Source organism: Vidua chalybeata, chromosome 1 (genome assembly GCF_026979565.1).
Source record: "Vidua chalybeata isolate OUT-0048 chromosome 1, bVidCha1 merged haplotype, whole genome shotgun sequence".
NCBI classification, from domain to species: domain Eukaryota; kingdom Metazoa; phylum Chordata; class Aves; order Passeriformes; family Viduidae; genus Vidua; species Vidua chalybeata.
The window spans coordinates 64,501,305-64,524,868 of NC_071530.1; the positions used below are offsets into that span (position 1 = coordinate 64,501,305).

Here is a 23,564-nt window from a genome sequence, read left to right on the forward strand (position 1 = left end):
TTCAGCACCCACAACCGTACACGGGGTCATTTATTTGTTTTTCTACCGGTAAATTACGATGCCTTAGGGTGAAAAAAAAAAAAAAAAAAAAAAAAAAAACTACCAAACAAAAAAACCAAAAATCAAACCACGACCAACCAACCCCAAACCCCCGCAACCCAACCACCCCCACCCGACCCAAGCAAACCCGGAGACAGCGGGGGATCGGTGAGCGGCAGGAGGGCAGCGGCCGCCACGGGAGGCGAGCGGAGCCCCGGGGCGGCGGCGACGGCGGCGGGGAACCCCTGTCCCGCTTCCCCTCGGGAAGCCGCCGGCCGGACCCCACAGCCGCGGGCGGGCAGCGGGGCGGCGGCGCCCCACCGCCCCCCTTCTCCCATCCCTCCCGCCCCGTCCCTCCCGGCAGTACCGGGTGGCGTCTGCAGCCGGCCTGGGCCCTGAGTGAAGCGAAGCGGGGCTGCTGCCGGGCACATCCCAGCGCCAGCGCCGCCTCCCCCGCCGCCGCCGCCTCCTCCTCGCTTCATTCACCCTCCGGCAGCCGCCCAGCCCCGTACTACATACGCCGTGCGGTGGCGGCGACCGGCCCTGCCGGCGACCGGCCCCGCGCTGCGCCCGCCGGGTCCGCCCGGCGTACGAGCTCCGCACGGCCCCCCCGCACCGCGCCGCGCCGGCCGCGCACGCACACACACGGCACCGCACCGGCACCGCACCCCCCCGCCCGCACACACACGGCACGGCACGGCAACCCACACACACACACACCCGGCACCGCAACCCCGCACACACGCACCGGCACCGCACACACGCACGCAGACACACACACGCACATACACCGGAGCCCCCACGCTCGCACACACATACTGCACACTCACGCACACACACACTATACACACACACACACACCGGCACCGCACACCGCGCCCCCCCCCCCCGCACACACGAGCACACGCGCAGTCTCACACACCCCGAGGCCTCCGCACCGGGGGCAGCCGCGACTCGCAAAATGTCCACCGTCCCCGCGGCCACCCACACCCCGCCCGGGCCGGGGGGAAGCGGGAGGGGGGGAGGGAGAGGGGGGTGAAGAAGGAGGAAGGAGCGGACCGGGGCGGGGGGGGGGGGGGCAGGGCTGTACGAGCGGCTCTCGCCGCGGGGCCGCCCCGGCCCCCCGCTTCCTCCCGTGTCCCGCATCCCCACTCTGCTCCCTGCGCGGCGTCCTCGGCCATTTCACGGCCGCCCCCCTCTCCCTCCCTGCCTCCCTCTCCCCTCAGGGCCGGGCCCACGGCGGCAGCGCCTGCGGGCCGGGCCGGGCCGGGCCGTGGTGGGCCGGAGGCAGCCACAGCGAGGCAGGCTGCAGCCCCGTAGCGGGGTGGGCAGCGCGCTCCCCTGCCCCCTCAGCCCCGTGTTTTTCCAGCTGGAAATCGCCGGCGGTTTGCAGTCTAAACAAGGGAAGAAGCCGGGGGCGGCTGGGGGGAGGCAGAAAGCAGAGGAGGAAAAAAAAGCCACTTACTGTAAAGTGTCAGTGGAGGTGGGGTTGGCGGGGGTGGGGGGCTCAGAGAGAGACTCGCACACAAATGTCTTCCTAGCTGATCACGGGGCTTGGGTCTGCTTTTTGTTTGTTTGGCTTTTTTCCTTCCCCCTGCAGTGACACAGGTCCGGGATGTCTCCACCACTGTAGTAGAAATGATGTCTGCGGTACAGCGCTCGCTCCCTCTCCGCTCTCCAGCATGTAAATGGGTAATAGAAGCCAAATATGGAGCAGTTGGCTGCCTCTGCAACAGCTCAAGGATCCTACTTCATGCAAAAGGCGGAGGGGGGGGGGGGGGGAGGGAAGGGGGGGGAGAGAAGGGAGGAGGAGGAGGAGGCAAGGCAACACTCTGGCAGTCGGCCAAGAGAGCCACACAGATTATTGCATACGCACGGCACCGCCGGGCCAAGGCGGCCTTTAACCCTTTGCGGGCCGCCGCACGCTGTCCGGGGGCGGGGAGGGGGGCTGGGGGCTCGCCTCGACACTTACCTCCTCCTTCCCCTTGTAACACTTCAAAGGCCAGGCTGGCTCTCTACGGTGGGATTAATCCCTGCGCACGCCAGTGTTCCAGAGAAGTCCCTGCTCCAGTAGCAGGCTGCGTCGCGGGGCTCTCAAATCACTTTGCAGGCGGAAAGAAATGAGATGGGGAGGGGAAAAAGAAAAAAAAAAAAAAAAAACAAAAAACAACCCAACCCCGAACCTATATTGTTTAAGGGGGAAGAAACAGACAGCTAGCGACGTGTGCTGTCCTTCAGAAAAGGCAGAGAATACTGGTTTAAAGGATGCATGAAAATCGGTTGTTCAGTCAAGGCTGGTCTGTCCCTCTAAGGGAGGATATAAAACTGTTCTGGAAACCAGGGAATGCTCTGAAGCAGCCTCTGCGAGAGTCAGAAGAGGGTGATTTTATTTAAGATGCCATATTGCATTTTGCTGTGGCGAACTGTGAAGTGATTTAGAGCAAGAGCCTGCATCCCACTCCCTTTTTCTGAATTAGTTTTATTTATCTGGATCCTTGGCATATGTTCGAGTTGCTTTGTAGAAAGTACCTTCCACTTCATTCAGACCAAAGAGACTCTGACTCATACCGTCACTGAACTACAAGACAGGCAGGGCTGAACCACGCATGTTTGGGTACTAACTCCCTCTGGATTCCTCAGCATTGGTTTCATCAAAGATCCCTTTGCATCTCTCCCAATTGTCTGCGGACCACTGTGAGCCACTCCCAAACTCCCCCCCCCACCCCCTGCCAACTACGGCAACTTACACTCCCCTGGCACTCCAGCGTCAGTGTGTTACTCTCTGACTTCCCTCAACGCAGATGTCTGCAAGTGCCATAAACTACAGTGATGGGCAAGTAACAAGCACAGATGCAAAACAGCGACCAGAGACTTCCTTCTGGACTGTCTCAGTCTGGTCTTCATGTTAAAAAAAAATTAAACAACCCCCTCACACCGCCAACAATCAACTTACCAAGCTAGGTACAACTTAAAGAAATAAAACAAATTATGAAAGCAATGAATAGGACAAATGCAGGCAAAGAATAGTGGGATGCTATGCTTGCATGCAACCCAGCAGTGGCCCATAAGAAGCCATTCACTCTCTGCTTTGGCATCAGGACAAGAAGTAGAGCACAGAGGCCCCTCCCCACACCAAGGACATTGCAAAAAATTGTTGCATAAATACCAAAGGCTATTACATGCCAGCTCCAAGGAGCTGGACGCTGTGGGGTCCCAGGCCTCAGAAAGGTCTGAGATTTGCATTCCATGAAACATGGCCATCCAGATCAAGCTGTTTATTGCAGCTTGTACCAATTTGCCATGACAATAAGCTCCAAGGTACAAGTTTCTAGTAGGTATACCTCCTAAGTGTCCGTTTTATATTAGCATTAGGTTTTAGCTGCATATTAAATCTAGCATTAAGAGTCTAGATGCAAAGCACCTTAGGACTCAGCTTGCCATTATGCCCATCAGCAAAGGAGTCCCTTCTATAAAGGACTGTACTGGCTTACTGTAATTGCTAAAGAATGTACTAATAACATTGTAAGCTGCAGTGTTCTGCATTTAAGAGTTGATACTGTAAGACAGACTAGCTTTAGCAAACATAAGGATCTTTTACCACAGCATCTCCTGTATCTTTAGTTCGGATTCACTATGAAAATCGACATGACTTTCTGTTCTAGCAGTAATCTGGAGACAGAACCAGCAACAGGCCAAGATATCTTGACAAACATGCCACTCAGTACTGTGAGAGAGTAAATCTAAAGCAGCAAAGCAGACAGCAAAATTGTATTCACCCAGCTAATGTAAGGTTCATTGATTTAATAAAAGGAACCAAGGGAAAGAGACAAAGACTGGAGATTACTGAAAATCAAGTGAAAGCCCTGGAGAAACTGAAAACCCATCATCAAGGTTCAATTCAGAGTACAAGGCATTCTGTCTGCCACCTTTTTTATTCCAGTAGTACAGAGTGTTACCTCAGGAGAAAGGAATCTTTCCTTCTCAAACATTCACCTTGCCAAGAGGTGTGGCACACTCAGAGAAAGAGAAGCCACATTCATGCTGAAGCAAGCTTTGGGCAACTTTCCCTTCTGCAGCAGGCTCATGTAAGAGGTTTGTGTGTTCCTCCACTCTGTGGCTACAGTGTTTGCCTCAGGACCCTCATTTTTTGCCACACTGTATACTCTAGGCTTTTACATCTTTGTCTATGTTTCTGCTTCAGAGTAGAAAAGAGATCCCCACAATGTAAGTGTATTGTAAGTTAAAGCAATAGTGCTTTCCTGAGCCAGCAGGCACTTAACCCATGGCTCTGGGAAGTGCCACAACTGCCACCAGCCACATCAGGCTCATAAGCCACTCTCACCTCTGTTCTGACTTGATACATGTTGATTGCACTAACAGAGGAGGGATGAGGGGACTATGCCTCTACGAACATGGCCAAACACACAGGATATGCAACCATGTCACAAGATGTCCTTGTGCCTCAGCAGCTCCCCTGCCAAGGGCCTACACTGGGCCTCAATATATTCCCTGCACAAAGGATTCCACAAAACATCAGGTGCTGATGAAGGCAAGTGAGTGGGACACAAGAACCCACATAGACCCGAGTGTTTTCATTTACTGCTGGTGATGTGCTGAAACTGATAGGACTCCCAGGAGAATATAATCTGACCAAAAGATACTAAACAATTTGGCATGCAAGATGCACACTGTCTAGAAGAAACTGTTTTTCAATTCACTAGTTGTAATGTGCCATCTACGCAGCATGTTTTACTACAATTAATAGTACTTATAAAAAATGGGAGAATAGGAGGCGTAGTAAGTTGGATATTTTTTTAACACTAGTATTCAGGGAAATGCAGTGATTGACAGTGTATTGAATGTGAAAAGTAATCTCACAATTATTGATCGTTACAGTTCAAATCTTCAATCTGTCATAAAATGACATTGTTGGTCTCACTACAGCCTCTAGTGGACAGTAGTAATCCACCTCACAGACCTGTCATACCATTTGCTCAAATGACAGGCGTTATCAAGGCAGAGGTTACTCTGAGAGAACATGAACATACAGGTCATTCTTATTCACCAGCAAAAAGGATTTTTGAATACAATCAAAGGTTTGCTGTCACTGCTCATAAGGTGCCTCGCTTTACTCTTCAGGTATAGCATTGGCTTGTAAATAAACAGAGAACTTCTGCTATTCATTTCAGCTTCTGACAGCTTTCATAAAACTAAATTGATCTCAAATATTTTTATAACAGAAAATATCGGTTGCCATGTTTTTGGCTTAAATAAGATGTTTTTAATCCAACTCAGAATCCGCTGACTGTCCAATTCACCTCCTATCTATTTACAGCTTTTTCACATTCAGATAATTTTTGCTAATGCAGATATTTTCACTATTATTTCAGACATATGCAGCTGATTTAAGGTATTTTTACAGCTTTAATAAATGAGAAACTATAATTTGGATTACAGCTGGCTAATTAAGGTATGCTTTCCTCAGGAAAGTTAAAAATGTACATGATCTGAACAAGAATGTGTTTGGACTATATCTTTAAGTGTCACTTGTGTGAACATAAAAAAATATTACTAATGTCTTTAATTTTTGTGTATTCACTTAGAAATTAGTGTATTCCTTGTCATAACAGAGCTGTTGATGATGTTCTTCCAGAACTCTGTGATTTGTCTTCAGATGCAAGGAAATTAGATTGGTAGACACAGACAGCCAATGCTGTCTCTTTAAAGCCACAAGTATCTCATGCAAATTAACATTTAGTGAAAGGAGAGTAAAGCATTCATGAAAACTAAGCAAGTATGTAGTACTACACTGTGACTCAAAGAGAAAAATCTTATAGTCTAAAATGGTGGTCCTTTGCAAGTGAATTCAAAGGAAAGGCTACCTTTTTTTCTTTTTTCTTTTTTTTTTTTTTTTTTTTTTTTTTTTTTGTTTTGTTTTTGTTTTTGTTTTATTACACTGTGGCTAGGTAAGGGTTGCAGGGTGATGAAGAAATCATTATTTGTCATGCCTTACAGTTTAGGTAATGGGATATTTAGGTTAAAAATGTTTACTTTATCATTGTCTTGATTTTTTTAAAAGAAGCAATCAAGTTCTCTTTAAATAACAATAGCTTCAATGGCTTTAAAGTAACAATAGATCCTTAGATGGAGATCTGAGATGAGATGCTGTCTTTTTGTTGTTGCTTTTTTAAAACTGGGCAATGCAATTCATCTGGGAATTAAGAAAACTGAGGACTCTTCTAAAGTCTCAAAATCGAGTCCAATTTAGTCTTTTGAATACAAGGTCAGTCAGTTACAGGTCACTGCTCTGAAGGGAAGACCTGTTAACCTACCAGTGACCACATCAGGATGGACCACAGCCACAGTTAGCCCCATAAGCTGTGGCAACCAGTGGAAAACAAAAGTACTCAGCCCTTCTCTAGGGGTGCTTAACTGGTCTAGGCATCTGTCAAGTAATAACTACTATGGCCCATTAGGTGCTTTTGCTCTTCAGCCATCTGAGGTCTCAATCTGTGTCCTGGCCTCAATGTATCTCCCCTGATACTGCAGCTACCCATATGGCTGGTGTGAGCAGAAGGGCCAAGCGCAAATGGAAACTAAACTCTGTCTTATTCCTGGAAGTGATCATTTCATCTTGGGGTTAAAGTACACCAGCAGAACATAGAGGGGAAGCTCAACTCTGCAGAAATGCTTTGTTTCCAGGGATGTCAAGGCAGTGCTGCTAACAAGGATTAACATTCAACCAACATTCAGGAGAATTTGCCAGCCACTGTCTGGTAGAGGGCTCTCAGGTGCTAGCAGGGAGAAGACAGTGACCATATGCCCTTGTAAGAGACACATGTTGTCCCATCCCTTTAAATCATACCTGGTACAGAGACTTATCTGGGAGTTCACTTACCAGGATTTTTTCTGTCTCTTAAGGGTGTTGTGGTCTAGACAGATTAGATTAGCATCTACTCTGTAAACACCTAGGGTTGGGAAATATCTCTTGACCTTTCTTAAAATGTCTTATCCACATATAAAGCACTGTGGTTTCCAAAATCTGTTGATCAGCCTCTCTGATCAATGCTATACAAGTTTTGATATGTGCCATGAGTTTTTATGAGAGGAGAGGAATGGGCTAGAATGGACTGGTTACCTGTTTGAACAGACAGAAATTGAAAACATGGATTTTTGACTCCTAAATCCTTTAATGGCCCCAAATGAGCTGGTCTATTGAACAAATTCTTCCTACCTCACGGATAATCAACCTACCAGACCTCCAGAGCCACTGTGCTCAATCCTGCTGCCAAGTCTGCTCTTCTTGTTCACATGCTAAAAATCTTTATGTTTTGTTGAGAAAATGCACACCTTAGAATGACAGCCATTTTCTACTCTCACTGTCTCTACCTCGTCACAAAATATGATACACATGGGCCTTGCCCCCAAGGCCGTCATGCAAATTCAGAAGTCTGGTTTACCAAATTCATCCAATATAGGTAAGTTTGGGCTCATGCCTTGGTTTCAAGCCAGTGAGAAGCGCAAGCTGCTTAATGTTCAAGACCAAAGTTATTTTGTATCTATATCTTCTTCAAAAAGAAAACTAGTAACTAAGACAGTATTAACAAAAAAGACAGTAATGGTTCTGAAATACAGGCATCATCTACATAGGAAAGAGCTGTATTTCTTTGTTTTCAAAAGGTATCATATAGCAAAAAGCTGCAGTCATCTGATGCACATGAATGAAGACTTTGAACAGTTCCTAAACATCAAACAAAAATTGAAATGGGATCATTTTTGTATGAAATAATTGCTATATCCCCTTATATTTGACTCATAATTGGAAAATCACCAGGCAGAGATGGACAACAGTCAGGAGAGTGTGTTGCCTGGAGGGTAGGAATTCCTCAGCCTTGCAAGGCTTTGACCAACAACCTAAGTGATCATGGTAAACATTTACCTTTACCTTCAATTTATCCAATTACAAACTGACAGGGTATTTTTCATGTTTCTTTTGCAAGGTGACAGAACCCTAAAACTCCAGAGTTTTTAAAAAAAGTGTCCTGGGAAAAATGACAGGAGGCCTGAGGTTGGATATGATGTTAAATCAGAGTTATTTCAGCTTGTGCAGACCATTTTATAACTAGACTGGCATCACTTTGACTTCTTACTGCACAGAGGCAGCATCTTTCCCTCAGAGATCTGCCAGATCCTCATGTTCTCTCTTTACCCTTCAGCAGAGGTCTTTCTGCTAATGACAAAAAGGGTTCTCATAGTGACTGAGATGTCATATCATGTCTCTCGCTTTCCCCCTACCCAGTTTTTCCAAAGAAGAGTTCCCATTTATGCCTGTCTTAGTCTGCTTGATCTGTCCTTGGTCTGCTCTCATATCATTCTCATAAGATATTATCAATTTACTTATATTTAAGGTAATGAAAGGTACCCATTCAAAGCTCTAGAAGCCCTCAGACATAGCAATTACAAGCAAAACACAACAATGTGAAAGAAGTTTTATCAAAAGGAACTTACCTGGGTAACCAGGTAGACCAGAAACACCTGCCTGCTGAAACCTTATCTCTAGTCTTCTCCTAAAGTGAGTGGGGTTTTGCCTCAGGGCCTCTTCAAAGATCATAAAGTTCACACTCTTGTGAAATGTAGGTTCTATCACATGGATAGATTTGCTCATGTATGGACTGTTTTGTCATGGGGTCAAGTATAGTCAAGAGAATGGAATGGACACCTTGGGGCAGGACCATCTCATAACCAACTTTCCTACTCAAGAGACCCTAGCTCTGGAACGTTTCCCACTACAGAGTTTTCACAATTTATACTCTCATAGAATCATTAAGGTTGGAAAATACTTTTAAGATCATGAAGTCCAAATCGTTAGCCCAGCACCACCACCATGTTCACCATTAAACCATGTCCTCAATGCCATAGCCATACATTTTTTGAACACTTTCCAAGAATAGTGACTGCACCACTTCCCTTGGTAGTCTGTTACAATTCTGTTCAACCCTTTCTGTAAAAAAAAATCTCTCCTAATATCCAATTCTAACCTCCCCTGGTGCAACTGGAGGCCATTTTCTCTTGTCTTGGGAATCCTCTCATGTTCTTTGTGCAAGAGGACATAAGAATGGCCACAGTGGCCATAGAACAACAGTGATCATAAGCAGATACTTAGGGAGACAATGGCCTTATATACTACTTTATCCACATACTATCCAGCCTCCCACTATCTTCAGCTTAAGGAACTTCCTGAGCAGAATGTGGTTTCTGCCCATTTAGTGACCCTCAATGGATTTATAGTTCAAGATTTCTAGCCTTCTCCATGGCCAATCTGTACAATTTACAATCTGTAAATTGTAGGTATGTGCTATGTCACATTGCACAGGTCATGTCCCTGATGCAAGAGGAATCCCCTCATCCTGCCTGCTTCATTCTGCATTCCTAGCACTTGCACTGAGACAGGGAATGGCCAGTCTCTACTCATACTCTCAATGCTGCACAGGTCTTTGCAGCTCTCTATCATATTCCCCCTTCCAAGCTGGAAAGCTTGTTACCAAAAGCAGTCAAGGTCTTCACTGCTTCTGCTGCAATTCTTACCTGGTTTTGAGTCCCTCTGTCTTGGTCTTAGTCCTGAGACATCTGCACTCTCTCTGTTCTTCTGCCTGTAGAAAAGTTATAGTAAAAATTGTCCTTTCATTCCATGGAACAGTGGTGACACAGTGAAGTACAAGTATTATTACTATAAAAACAATACAGAATGCTCTTTTCCCAAGGCTTAGCCAAGGACTCGGAAAAGCAACAATTCCACATATCAAGGACAGGAGAAAACAGTAGTAATGTAAACAAAAATAAACCCATGGTTCTATCTACATTTTGTTTGTTAGCAACACATGCTGACTAAAACCCTTCCCATTTTATAAACTACCTCTGTCAACCAGTCCATTCCTGTGTAAAAAATCAGAACTGATGGGACATCTCCCACCAAACTCAGATTATTTCACACACTTATATGCATAATAGGTCTGAAAAATATGACATGCTACAAAAGTGGGACTGCCACATAGCTTTCCTGCCATTTAATCTGTCTCTCCCCTTTCCATGATATATGTCATTTCTTAGGACATGGGTATTAAGTAATTTCTCTCCCTTAATTGAACCATCTTCAGCTAGGTGTGTCAACTTGGTGTCTAATTTAAGGTGTACAAGTTGTCCCATTGTCTTAATGGTTCTGAATCATACATTTAAAGTGAGCTTTGTGCTTAAGGGTATGGTCTCATGAACATGTTTTAGTGAGGCATTCAAGGGTGTGGATTTACAGGACACCAGCTACCCTGCAATAACTGCACAGATGAACACCCTTTGCCTGCTGGTCTGGCCAGAGAGTCTCAGCCAAGATCACCTCTGCCCTCTACAACTGCCCTTCCTGCTATTCCCTGATTGCTGCTCCTTTTGCAGTAAACATGACAATTGCATATAGAGGTACCACCACCTCCCTCTTCTCCATAGTGATCCATCTCCAGACATAGCTCAAAGCATACTTAATACACCCCAAAATCTTGCAAACTGAAGTAATATCTAAGGGACCTTGCCACTCTTGCTGTGTTACAACTTCAGCCTTTTTTTTCTTTCATGTTTATATGATAGGATATATTCTTTGCAGAGTCTTCATCATGTATCATATATACATAAGTCCTCTAATTCTTGAGCAGTCCTGTTTCCCTCTGCTGGTTAAAAACGCATAGCAGGGGGGAGCAGGGGGGTGGGAAAGGGCAAGCAATTCTTCAAACAACTCTGAGTCAAACCACTTTGGGAGGAGGGAGCAGAGGGGACAGACCTTGTGACTACTGAATACCAGTGGCTGCTGCCCCCAAGGGTATTTCTGAGAGCCTATAGGTATTGTTACACAATGTATATACTCCACAGGGTCCTAAGCAGAGTTTATCAGCCGTACAGAAATTCCTGCATAGTTTATCATCTGGGCAAGCATCCCAGCACCACTGTGGTCTCTCCTTAGAGTCTCTTCAGAGTATCAGAGGTTCCCAGGAACATTCCCAGAAGCTTTTAGCTCAGCATGAATCACTGCCAAGTTGAAGATTTTCTTCGAGTCCCGTGTAGCAATCATCCTGAAAATTGCAGAAGAGGAGCTTGCAGGCTCTACAACTGTCCCTAAAAGGCTCAACTTGTACAGGAGTCATTGTCTGGCCTCCAAAAACATTTATCTGAACTAAGACACGTTTATCTCAACCTTGCACACATTTAAGGTCTCGCCAATGAGATCACAAGATCTCCTTGTAGCTGGAAATAAAAATTTTTCCTTTGGTGATTTTCTAAAATCTTTTTTATTTTAGATTCTAATAATCCCTCAGATCCCTACATGTGGATCAGCACCCCTTTCCTGTTCAACTAGATGATCTAGTCAGTTAAATAAGGCCAAATTTCCTCCCCAGGCAGTTTACAGCATAGGCACACAAGTTATGCTGTCTGCAGTAAATGATGCAGTGAAATACTCCGTTATGTGACTTATCTCTCAGAACAGCTACCTCCTGAGAAAAGACTGCAGTTTTGAGGCCAGTTGACTTTTCAGAAATGGCAAACAATCGGTCGGACAAAAAGGTAGATTTCTCCAAAGGTGAAATAACAGTGTTTTCTTATTTCAACCTACAAAAAGTATAATTTTCTGATAACAAAATGAAAGAAAAACTTCCAACAACCACCAAGCCCCTTTTACTCTTGAAGAACCTGCTTCTCCCTATTTATTTTATTTTCTGAGGATTTGCCTTTGACATGTTCACATTTTTAATGCTTCTTACTAGCCAAAATGTTAAATGAATGACTTAAGTTCCAGTATATTGCTTCCTCTGAATCTGTCACTCTTGTAGTGGCACTTTCCCTTAGTAGCACATTGAACTAGTGTAGTTTACAGTCACCCGTTCCTAGATTCCCTCTAGTGCTCAAATCTTCAATGAACAGAAAGAGAAGTGTGAAGAATTTGCCAGCTTGAAATCCCTGATATCTGCACAACAGACCAAAAATTGGTTTTTAATTATTTCAAGACTTCAAACTCTGAATATATGGCTGTATAATTAAAATCTGGATTTTTAAAATATATTGAAAATACATTTACCCTTCAAATGTTTCACCTGCTAGTTATTCTGCTTCAAACTCTTCAAATCCATAGTGTTACTATTTTGTTTTCTTTGATGTTTGTTCCTTTTAAGCTAACCCCAAAGAATTTCACTCTCGCCCACCATGGTTATCAAGCTGTGCTTTATTAGCACTGTAACTATTTATGATATACAACTCTCTTCTGTCCTTCCCAATATTTAGGAATTAATACCTTATATGCATTGATTAATAGCCCTTCTTTTTTTATATTCTTTTTAGGAGAGTTAGGAATGACCATCATCATCTCCATCATTTGGTAACACTGCTTGTGGTCTGGTGTATAAGGGTGGTTAGCATGTAAATACCCTCGTTAATCGTCATCATTTGTTTCAAAGATAAAACAAACAAAACAATAACAAAACCTCCTTTCTTTTGCATGCTGGAAACACATGCCATTAATATTAATTAATTTATTTATTTAAACTTGGTTAAAGCATTTGCTCTTAGGCTGGGAATGTGACTGCCAAGTTTCCTGCCTGCAATTTGTTACGGCTCACTAGTAAACTCCTGAAAATAGGAATTTGAAATGGAAATAGTGACAAGCCTTTTAACTACACTATAATAAGCAGGGTGTTTTATCCTGCATACTGTATGTCGTTACACAATGGCAGCCTATCATAATGTGCACGGAAAACAAACAGGGTCTCTTTAGATCACTCTTCTGGCTAAAACTGGGCAGACAGAGGAAGCAAAACAGGCTGGAAAGACAAAAGACTAGAAGGTCAAGAACACCACACCCAGACCTAAGCCCTTCTGTTACACAGCGGAGCACAGGGATCTTAGAGAACTTGCACTTGAATAAATTGACTTTGATCAGCTTGCCATAAAAAAGGAGGTGTAGCCTGCTATATTGCTAAAGGAGGTAAAGAAGGAAACTTGCCCATAGTCTTAAGTGGCAAAGTAATGTACCCAGACCCACCCTGTTTTGCAGAGCAAAGCTCCAAAAAGCATGTTTCTTGAAAATGTTTCTTATCTGCTTGTAATAGTACATGTACATAGTTTCATGTAATTCTGCACATATAAAACACAAGAACATTAAAGCTGATTTGCACAGTAGCTTTTCAGTGACTGCTGTAAAGTGTAATTTTTCAGAGTTGCTGAACATCCAGAGTCCTAAAAAGTCGCCTGAGTTTCTTCAGATCCACATCTGTGTAAATGATAGCACTATTGCACCTTTGTGAAAACAGAGCAGTGCTATTGCTTTTTATGAGGTATTTGGCAACCAAGAAAGTAACTGAATCATATGTGCAGAAGAGGACAGCAGAGTTATCTGGGACTTGAACAGAGCACTTCTGCTTTGTAGAACACATGTTTAAACGCCATATATTGAAGTGTCACATCACATCTATTTTTACTAATTGAGTTTACTTGCATTTGGGCACTGTACCAGCTACTCAGCAAGTCCAGGAGAGATTAATATAAAAGCCTCTCTGCATTTAGAAAGTATAGTCACTCTAGATTTACAGCTGCTTACTTTGAGGGTGGCTGACTGCTGATCCTGGTGTCTTTGAGCAACAGATGGTTTTCTGAGCTGCGTTGATAATGAAAATGATATAATTTACCTCCTAACATTGAAATAAAGAGGCAGGAAAAAAGAAAAAGCAATATATTCACCTTCTACAAATAGTATACTTTAGTACACAGTGGGATAAGAGATGGGGTAGGCTCAGTCAAAACTCAAGGAATAGTATTAGAAATTCACATGAGGACAAACTTACATAAAAAAAAACCCATCCTGATTTGGACTGTGAAAGTATTGGCCCTTGTAATGTTAGAATTTATAGCTTTAATCTTCTTAAGAGCTGCATGGCTCTTCTCACATGCAGGGAAAACAGATTTGATGTTTGTGAGATTAAAACTACTGAGCTGAACTTTGCTTGTTATTGGCCAGAAGCACTTGGAAACCTAATAAAGCATTCCATTAAAATCTTGGCATTTTAGTAACACAAAAGAAGTAGGCTTCTCAAAATATGAGTCCAAGGCAAAAGGACACTTTGGGGGGCGGGGGAAAGATTGTGGAATTTGGATTTTAAAAAAGTTTGTAATGACTTTAAAATAGATCAAAGGAAATATGAGGTAGAGTGGAACATAAGCACTTGATGTAACTAGCAATGTCCAATTCTTTGTTGTTTTAACTTTATTACATTTGAAGACAGTTTTTCATGTTCTTTTAAACCTCATACTTTCGTGAGTCTATGAGTAGCTGAAAAAAGTACAACATATGTCACTGACTGGCTGTGTGGTCTCTAACAGGTAATGTAAGGCCTGATTTCACAAAATTTTGAAGATCCACAACCACAGCTGAGATCAAATTGGGCTACTCATATTCTGGGCTTTAGATGATCAGCTTTATTCTGAAATAAAGAGCTCCATTAAAGCTGGCTAGACTACAATTTTAGGTGCACAGGAAGCCCACAGTGAACATGTATGCACTTGCAATCAGTATACGGTTTGGTTTGCTCTATGAAGTCACAACTAATATTTCTGTAGAGCGAGGGATAATACTTGTGGTGATGATATGAACTGAGTTCAAAGCATGACTGATCAAGGGTTAGGATCTTATCAGCAGTGGTAAAACCTTGTACAGTACCGTTTGCCTTGTGCCAGCTGCGCTATTGAGAACCCTTGCTTGCCTTCACCAAGGTACAGTGAAGAAAAGCCTCATACACTACAGCTTTTACTGTTCTGTTCTCTGCAGGCAAACAAACAGGCAGAAATAAGGACATGTAATCAAGTTCAAAAGAAGTAAAGCTTCATAACCAGCCCTAAATACAGCAAGTCTCTTGCTAGGGTTCATTGATGAGGTTTGGGGTTTTGTCACAAGGCAAACAGCATTAATTCCAACATGCGATGAATTTACTTTGTCCTATCTGTACTGACAAAGCCAACCATGAAAACGATGCTAAAATTTGCATGTGTATGGTTACAGCTAAATCAGATCATCTACATTCATTCTACTTAGACAATCAGGAAGTATGTAGGCTATCTTCCGGAAAACTTGTGGTTAAAACACTGGGAAGCCTGTAGGGGTGATGAGGTAACAGTCAAATCCCTACAAACAAATTTTAGCCCTGATTTTACCCCACACAGAGAACCAGTGTTGAACCTGGATTACACAGCTGGTGTGAGTGAGTCCTACACAAGTTCATCCCCTTGTAGATGACTGCACTAAGAATTCACTTATGCAATTCTATTTTCTGCCCTTTCAAAAGAAATTCCCCTTTACACAGCTGAACATTACTGGGTGCTCATAAACTGGCTGCTAACATGGCTGGTATGCTTCATTTTTTGTGGCACTAACATATGAAGAGCTATCTACTGTAACAGATGCTCTTTGACAGTGCGAAATAACAGCACTCAGTCTTAAACTGTAAATTATAAACAATCCCTCTCTAACTACAAAATGAATACACAGAATGGGGAGCCTTGTCAACTAAGATATTAGTAAATCAGGTTGAGGAAGACAAATTATTCACTAAAGCTAAAGTAACTAAAATTTTATTCAGTTAACATTGCTGTCATTAGAGTTCTCCTGTTCTTTGCCATAATTGGTAGATACGAAAAAGAGTAATTATAAGCAACACACAGTAAAATCAGTTATATGTTTTCTTGCTATGGAAAAGCCACATAAAATGTTTCTGTTCTTCCTTTTTATTAATTTCTATCAGTAGAAAAGATGCTATATAAATGCTTACTAGTGGTATGTGCCTGGCCACATCAAGACAGCTCTTTCCCAAGGGATTTCATAATTATTTTTTCTCCACCAAACCACAGACAGGACTGTGAATTAAAAGTGACCTTGATGGCCTGGTGGTGCAGTTGCCATGTATTTGATTATAAACTTACTGGTACTAATGCCAAGGAGTGGTGTTACAACATAAGCTGAAAATGAATTCAAGCATAGCTTTCTTCACAGAATGTCCTTGGTAACCTGGCTGCAAAAAGCATTCAATGCACAAAGACAATTTTTTTTAAAGCTTTAAAAAAGAAAGCATTCTTTTTTTTCCTCCCCATCTCTTCATGACATCCCAGTGCTGAGTTCTCCAGAAGGATGTGTTCAGGGATAATACACTAGATTACAAGGACTGTAGCTACATCTGCAGTACTTGTGATATCTCAGATATAAAACTTCTTCAGAAAGGACATGGAAAACTTGGAGGAAGCATGGGTAAAGGAATGGGCACCTTGTTACACAGCACAGTGATTCCTGCCCTATAGTAGAAGCCTCTCAGGAATTCCTGAACACCATGGCAGGGATGGTGAGCACAAAGCTGGCCTCCCCAAATGCATGCAACTTCCCATCACCTAATGAGGGGTAAAATGAGCTGGTAGTTCATAGTTTCCTTCAGCATGCACCAGGAGAAATTTTTGTGTCACTCAGTTCAGGATCAGGCTTGCCAGGCCCAATTCTTACTGCTTTAGAAGAAACAGGTATGGCCAAGAAAAGACCCTGTAGGCAGGATTTAATACACTTGCATTTCATGGGATTCCTGGATGGGAGTCTCAAACCCTGCAGAATAACAAATGCAGCCTGGTTTCATCTCATGCACTTGCATGCAAGTGCACTTGCATCTCCTATGATACCTGGAGATAGGGTACGTTATCTACATCTCGACTGCATATGTTAAAGAAGCAGGACTAGCTGAATTTCTCCCTCTTCAGTGGCTTTTCAAAGAAGGCCAAATCTGCCTTCTTTCTCCTTCACAGATTATGTAGGGAAGCAGGCACCAATCCCACCAGTTTTGCAGATGCTGGCTCAGAGTACACGCAGAGGTATATTTTGGGTGCTTAAAGAGCTTCATGGCATTGAAAGAGTGAGCTCAGAAAATGCAAAAGGTTGGGGCCTGCCTTCCAAATTCTGACAAAAGGGTGTATGCACACACTGAGGAAAGCAGCTCCCTCTGTTGCACAGAGCTGGCTTCATGGCTCTTTCCCATCTCTCTAGAGATCCAGGGTATTTGTATGCAAGTTAGGAGGAAAGCAGCAGACTAGTCAGCATGCAGGGGGGCTTTGTGGTCTCGTGGAAGATTGCTTTAGGTGACATAGCAAAAGGACCTCCCAATGTGGGCTCTGACTCAGCCACAATTTGGATGGTGGAAAAGCCTTTCAGTCCCCACTTGTTATAGCTGACCAGTCTCATCTTAATGCACAAAATAAACTCACTGTACAAATATGCCATGATGGGCAGTTTGTGCCCATGATGCAAGCTATACCCAAACAAGCAGAAGGGTCATAAAATAAGGATTAAAGTTCAACAAGGAAGCTGTTAACAAAGAAGCCTACCCAGACTATGCCCTATTCTAGCCAACGTTACATTATCTTCTAATTTTAGAACAGCTGACAGTTTTTCCCAGACCAGAAGTTGACAAGAGGCTGAGCAACACCAGTGTCATTAAATCTTTGTTTTCAGGCACAGTGTTGTCTCCACACTGCAAGAAGTTGTTTCAGCATGTGAAATTTTGCAGGAAGGCACACACTGACGCTGGATGCCCATACAGGGAGCTGTGTAATATGCTGAAACCATCTGGCATTTTGTGGTTTTGCTGTATCAGTCAGACGCACTGTCTGGAAACATAGGGCTTAAACCCAGAGTCCTTAATTCAGGTCAGATACCTACAGATGCCTGTGGTCATTTGGCCAGACTGGAAGCTGCAGAATAAAGCACTTAATTAGGTGGCTGAAGTTTATGACAGATTCTAAGGGCAGTCGAGCTAGAAGCCTATTATTGCTTAAGAACTTTTAGTAACTGTAATTACTATGGCATGTTTGATAGAATACGCGGTCTTCACAAAATGCTCCAAAACAGCGTTTTAAAGACATGTCTTGTTGCTGTTATGCTTAGTACCTTCTGACTAAGGAATAGGCCTGATGATGTGGATCCCAGTGTGAAGCTTACTGAAAACTACCACTAAAATTAATAGAGCATAGTTATGGAAGAGTATTTTGTATAGAATTGCCTTCTCTGGAGTGTGAACAACGCTGCTGAAAGCAGGCTCTGGGTTACATTATTCCTGTGATCCAAATTTTTTTAAGCAGCTGATGTCACTAGGGAGATTTAAAGTCTTTATAATTACCGCTCAAGGCCTAGAGGAAGGGGGAAGGAAAGACAATGCAATTATGTTTCTTATGTTGATTTAGAGAGTAACCTGTAGTGGTCTCTTAACTTGTTTCATCTATCAGGAAAAGCAAATCAATTCTGTATCCAGTCAGTTTTATGAGTGGCAGCTCATTTTGCTTTCCCAGTTAAGCGGGAAAGAAAGTGGCCTTTTGTCACAAACAATTGCTTCCTGCAATGCTACAGAATAAGATGTAAAATAGGCAAAGAGCTTTGGATACAGCTTCCAACGTCCTAGAAGAAGTAAAATTTCTTTCTTTCATCTTCCCTCAGAGAAGGAATTCAGGTTATGCTCTGCACTAAATTAAAGTGTTCTGCTCAGTTATGTACATGTACAGCTTTGAAAGCTGTTCCTGCTTCTAGGTCAAGGGCTCTCCCTGTGGCCGGGTGCCAGCTTTATCCCTGGACTCCCATAATCCCTTGAAATAAATCAACTTTCCATTGAAATCCTCTGCCAGTTCCACTTCAGACTAAAATGTGCTGTCTGTAGCATGATGCTCTTTTATACTTTTGTGGAAACAAAAAAAAAGAGAAACAATGTGGCCATTGTGTACTGGAAACAGTTCTACGTAACCTGCATTGTGTATATTAAAGTCTATCTTTGTATGTTGCACTAACCCAAGATTTCAGTGTTTATTATTAGAACTAAGAAAAACACCTTTGACCAAAAGAATAATTCGACTGACTGAAAAGGATCCCAGCTTGTGTGCGTGTGTATCCCATTACTACTCTGCTCACGTGGACTGAAGTATGTGGATGCATTATACTACCTCCCTGGGCAGATGAAGCCCTCAGATATTTTTTCTCTTTCCTCTCCTTTTTTTTTTTTTTTTCTTTTCCCCCCTAATATCAATTTTCTTCTCTGTGTGTTATAAATGAACCTGAATACATTCACACGTTCCTGTCGAAGACTAAAAGCTGTCACTTCATTTCAGGGAACCAGGCAGCTTTAAACTCAGCTGCAAGAAAGCCCAGATGCTACTATATCTCCAGGGGAAACTTATCTACTCAGAAATGGCAAAACTTCTGAACAATAATAACAAAATACAACTTGAAGATGCTGATGCCGTTCTCCTGTCGGTGCTGAGGTCAGTATTTTGGAGAGTGGGTGCCAGTCAGAAATTGCAGCACTCAGAAGACTGACATTTCTGAAAAGCTCTGCTTCTCCCCAGATCTCAGTAACTTTAAATGGTCTGCCAGTTAAATCATAACAGCTTGGTATAAAGCCTCCAATTTTCTGAAAACCTTTATATTCTCTTGGCTCCTACAAGGCCCTAAAGCTTATTGTGTATAATCCTGAACTGAATATAAAATAAATATGAAAACCTGTGATGATTGTAATGTTTTCCAAAGGATATTTCACTAAATAAAAAGAGCTGCATTTTTGACACACAAATGCTCCATATAAAAATCACAGTTAGTTCTTTAAAATAAAGTTATACAATGCAGTGGCAGACTCTGCCCTCCAAAGTTCACCCTGAGTGCTGGGGAGCAGCTACATCCCCATGAGCTGACTGGCCCTGAAGGTCTCCTGCTCCTTTTCCCCTGCACAGTGGCTGTGTGAATCAGGACTGACACCAGCCCGAGCCAGCCCAGCCCCTGAGGGTCCCTCCAGCACAGGAGCCATGGGGGAGGTACCTGGGTTTCCTCCAAGCTGGGACACAGCCCATGGTGTGGCCAGCTAAATCTAGTGCTGGCAATAGCTTCCATGCTTGTGGTGCAAATAGAGCTTGAGCAAATCGTGACCCAGAGCTCACCCAGCCTCCATGTCCTTGAAATATGTTGCCTAAGAAAATAACAATTGTTTGTGGAAAGCTCTTCCGCTAAGCCTGCGTTATTTAGCTAGCTACATTAACTGTGTGCCAAGGTGTGGGCTATAAGCTGGAGTGTCCACAGCACTACAGCACAGAAATGAGTTTAAATCACTGACAAACTAGAGCTGATGTCAAGCTCTACTGGCTTCACAGACCTCAGAAACATTTGCAGGTCCAGAACACAGCTATAAGCTATAAGCTACATGTCCAGAGACACGTAGGTCTAGCAAAGTAGGACCCAAACACAGCAACCTTGTCAATGGACATGAGGTGCATTTTGAGTGAAGCTGTGACTAAACTAGCAAAGGATCTGAATACCACCTTGCAGGAAATTTGGAAGACACATCCTCCAAGTCCTGGGGTGGTAGCTCACTGTTAAAATCACAAGCTACATTTGCACAGTACCATTCAGATGGTTGGGAAGGAAGGAATGGAGACAAGACAAGGCATTTCAAACAGGGAAAATTTGTGTTGTCACTCACAAGGTTTCCAGGTTTGTCTGCAGAGTTCTTTCAATGTGCAGGTTTTAAATGTTACGTACCTGTGTCTCATAATCTCCTCCTGGGACCGGGTACAGGCAATTGCATTGGATATAAAACCACAGTTAATTATACACATAGAGCTTTAATTTTAGGTCAGACTTGGTGGAACTATCTGGTTTTCTCCTAGAAACCCTCAGTGGACAGTTTCTTCACTTAGCTCTGCCACCTTCGGGCCTTCTTTTTAAGTGAGGAGTGCAGCTGAATGCAATAATTCAAGGCAAAACTTAGCTGAAACCATTATGTTTCATCTGGTTACATGTCAAAACCTCAAACCTTGTGTACACAGGGCTCAAATTATAAACCCATCAGGCCCAACCCCAGAGCTGGACCCAGGTTTGCCTGGAGAGCCCGCAAATCTTTTAGAGAAGCTGATACAAGTTTTGAGTTCATAATGACTTGAAAACCCAAAGTGGCCAGGAGACTTTTCCAAGGTCAAACAGTGAGCTAGAGGGGGAGCTAAGAAGAGAACCACAGCCCTGGCCACTTCACACACTGCTACCAACAGAGGTAGAAACTCACTCTGCTTGAACTTCTTACTGCATAGACTTTGCCAAACCACTCAAAAGAACCACTTTTTTTGCCTGTTAATTGTTTTAATAAGTCACATGGCAATGAATGACTAAAAACTACATCATCTCTCTAAGGATTCAGCTGTGGAAAAAGCATCCATTTAGCTGCAGGGTAGTTATTACTGCATAGCTTTGATTTTGCTACACAATGCACACCCTGTTTATGGAAATGCTTACACACTGCTCACTCTGGGTGAAATCATCATCACTTACAGGTATACTCTGAAGCTAAAGGAATGACCTCAGATCCACTCATCTAGACCTCAAATGAGCCCTGTCCACTTATCTGAGACTCCACAATGTTCCAACCAAGATGTTGGTTAATGTCCCTTTGGACATTTTTGAATGCCACCCAAATCTCTTCATCTATAACATGAAAATAGAACTTCAAGGTGCAAAAAAAACAATTGCAGTTAGAATACCTGTCCCTCCTGCGGGCTCCATCATGGCACATGTCTCACTGGGGAGCAATGGGATAATTTCAAGTTCACAGCACAGCATAATGTAATAATCCCTTTCGGATCTACACCATCATGCAGTGGTCACTTATTTGCTGCTCTCCTTGTATTCCACCAAAACTTTAGGACTCCTGGCAATACAGCAAGCAACTGCTTCAGGGTGGAGGCTTAATGCTGAAATACTATCAGGGCTGAGGATTGCTACATATTGCTTTCTAATAGTCCCTGCTGTTTGACACCTGGAGTGGCAGTAAGGAGCTCTGGAACTGTATCCAGAGTTCTCTACCAATAATTGAAAATACTTCTACAATATGGGAAAAAGAGAATGAGGATCGGGGTTCAAGGTTTAGGTCTGTTTAAGGTCTTGGAAACATTTTTGTGGAGTGAAGGGTCAGCATTTTTAAAGTAAGGTATGACTTATATACACAAGTAAAAACATGAGATTGCAATACATACCTTTTCCAATTCAGATTAATTAGGAGTTTACTGTACTCCCAGCTAGTTTTGCTTGCAGGCAAATTTTTTTTTGAGCTCAGCAGCCAGGACTGTATCTAGGGCTAAGCTTTCCCACCATATCATTCCAATAATAAAAGAATTTTTCTGGCTTCCTGTTAAACCATGCACTGATTACAAAATTCTTTTGCTTATTTAAGGCCAGATTCAATAAAAATCCTGTCCAGCTTCTGCATCATGGAAGGCCACAAAAGCCCTGAAATATTTTGGTTTTGAAGCCTGTGTGAGCTTCCATGGTTTGTATGCTGGGTTACCGTTCCAGTGAATGTGGTCCTCATAAAGCTTTTCAAGGTCTTGCTCCATATGGACCTAGTGATTTCTCTTTATTCTCTCCAGTGTGGATTACAATCTACTTCAGAGAATCTCTGATTTATGCCTCTAGCTACAAGCTAAATCCTAGAGGAATAAGTCCTTTTCATATCAGGTCACATCCTCAGCAGAACACTGACAGAGAAATTCGAGTTTCTGAAAAGCAAGTACCACTTACAAAAATCTGGGTGGTTTTTTTTTTTTTGGTTTTTTTTTTTTGCATGCTTTATATGAATATAAGTGAATGGTAAAATCTAAAAGGAAATTCAATAAGCTACTCATTATCTATCTATATTCCTATGACTAAGCTACACGTGGAACGTAGCTTTTATCCTCCATAAAAAATGTACAGATGTTCTATAGAAAACTGTATGAACAAACTTTAACCTCACGACTGCTATTATTTTGTAATAAAGGCTTACAGCATAATGTGAGCTTTTTTTAGAATGTAAGTTCCATGTGAGTAGCGTGTTGTTAATTTAATATTAATGCAATGCACCAGGAAGAAATCTGCACAGAATCTCAAAGACAGAGCATCACAGTGTTGCAGACAGGAGATTTATGTTGAGGATTTTATTTGTTTCAGCACTCGGAACAAAATTCATTGACCAGGATTCCCATTGCCACAGGGCAGTGGATTTGTCTACCGATGTTTTCACATGCCTTGGCATGAGGATTTTGCTGCAGCATTCCCGCTACTGTTCCTGAGAATCATGTGGTTAAGTCACCTTGTACTGCACAGAAATTTTACCTCTCACTGTCAAGTGCATATGAATGAGCTTCTTTTTTGGGAACAGCAAAAGGCAAAAAGAACCCACTGAATAAACTTTTGAATTTCTTTTGCTGAACCATCCTTCAGGTAGCAGGTGCAAAGACTTTCACTAAACTTGCAGATTGCAAATGCAGTGCCTGCTTTCCGTGCAACACAGATGAATTAAAGCAGGAAACAGCAGAGAAATCCAGTTTCACCCATAGTTTTCCTTTCTCAGTGCCTGAACCCTCTCCCTTGCAGCATCTGCCATTCAGACTACATATCGTGTATTCCTCTGAGG

The 23,564-nt window shown here is 43.0% G+C and overlaps 1 protein-coding gene across 4 annotated transcripts in view; it reads right to left on the reverse strand.

Moving 5' to 3' along the window:
• Positions 1-9,692, reverse strand: part of ATXN1 (ataxin 1) — a 223,385-nt gene extending 213,693 nt beyond the window's left edge. For 2 of the 4 annotated variants that reach the window (XM_053956566.1, XM_053956528.1), the window contains exon 1: positions 1,505-1,750. The gene's annotated coding sequence lies outside the window, so the exon portion shown is untranslated. Of the gene's footprint in view, positions 1-406; positions 487-1,504; positions 1,751-9,624 lie in introns of those variants that run through there. The other 2 variants (XM_053956556.1, XM_053956538.1) reach the window with 2 other exon arrangements.
• Positions 9,693-23,564: the final 13,872 nt, after the last annotated feature.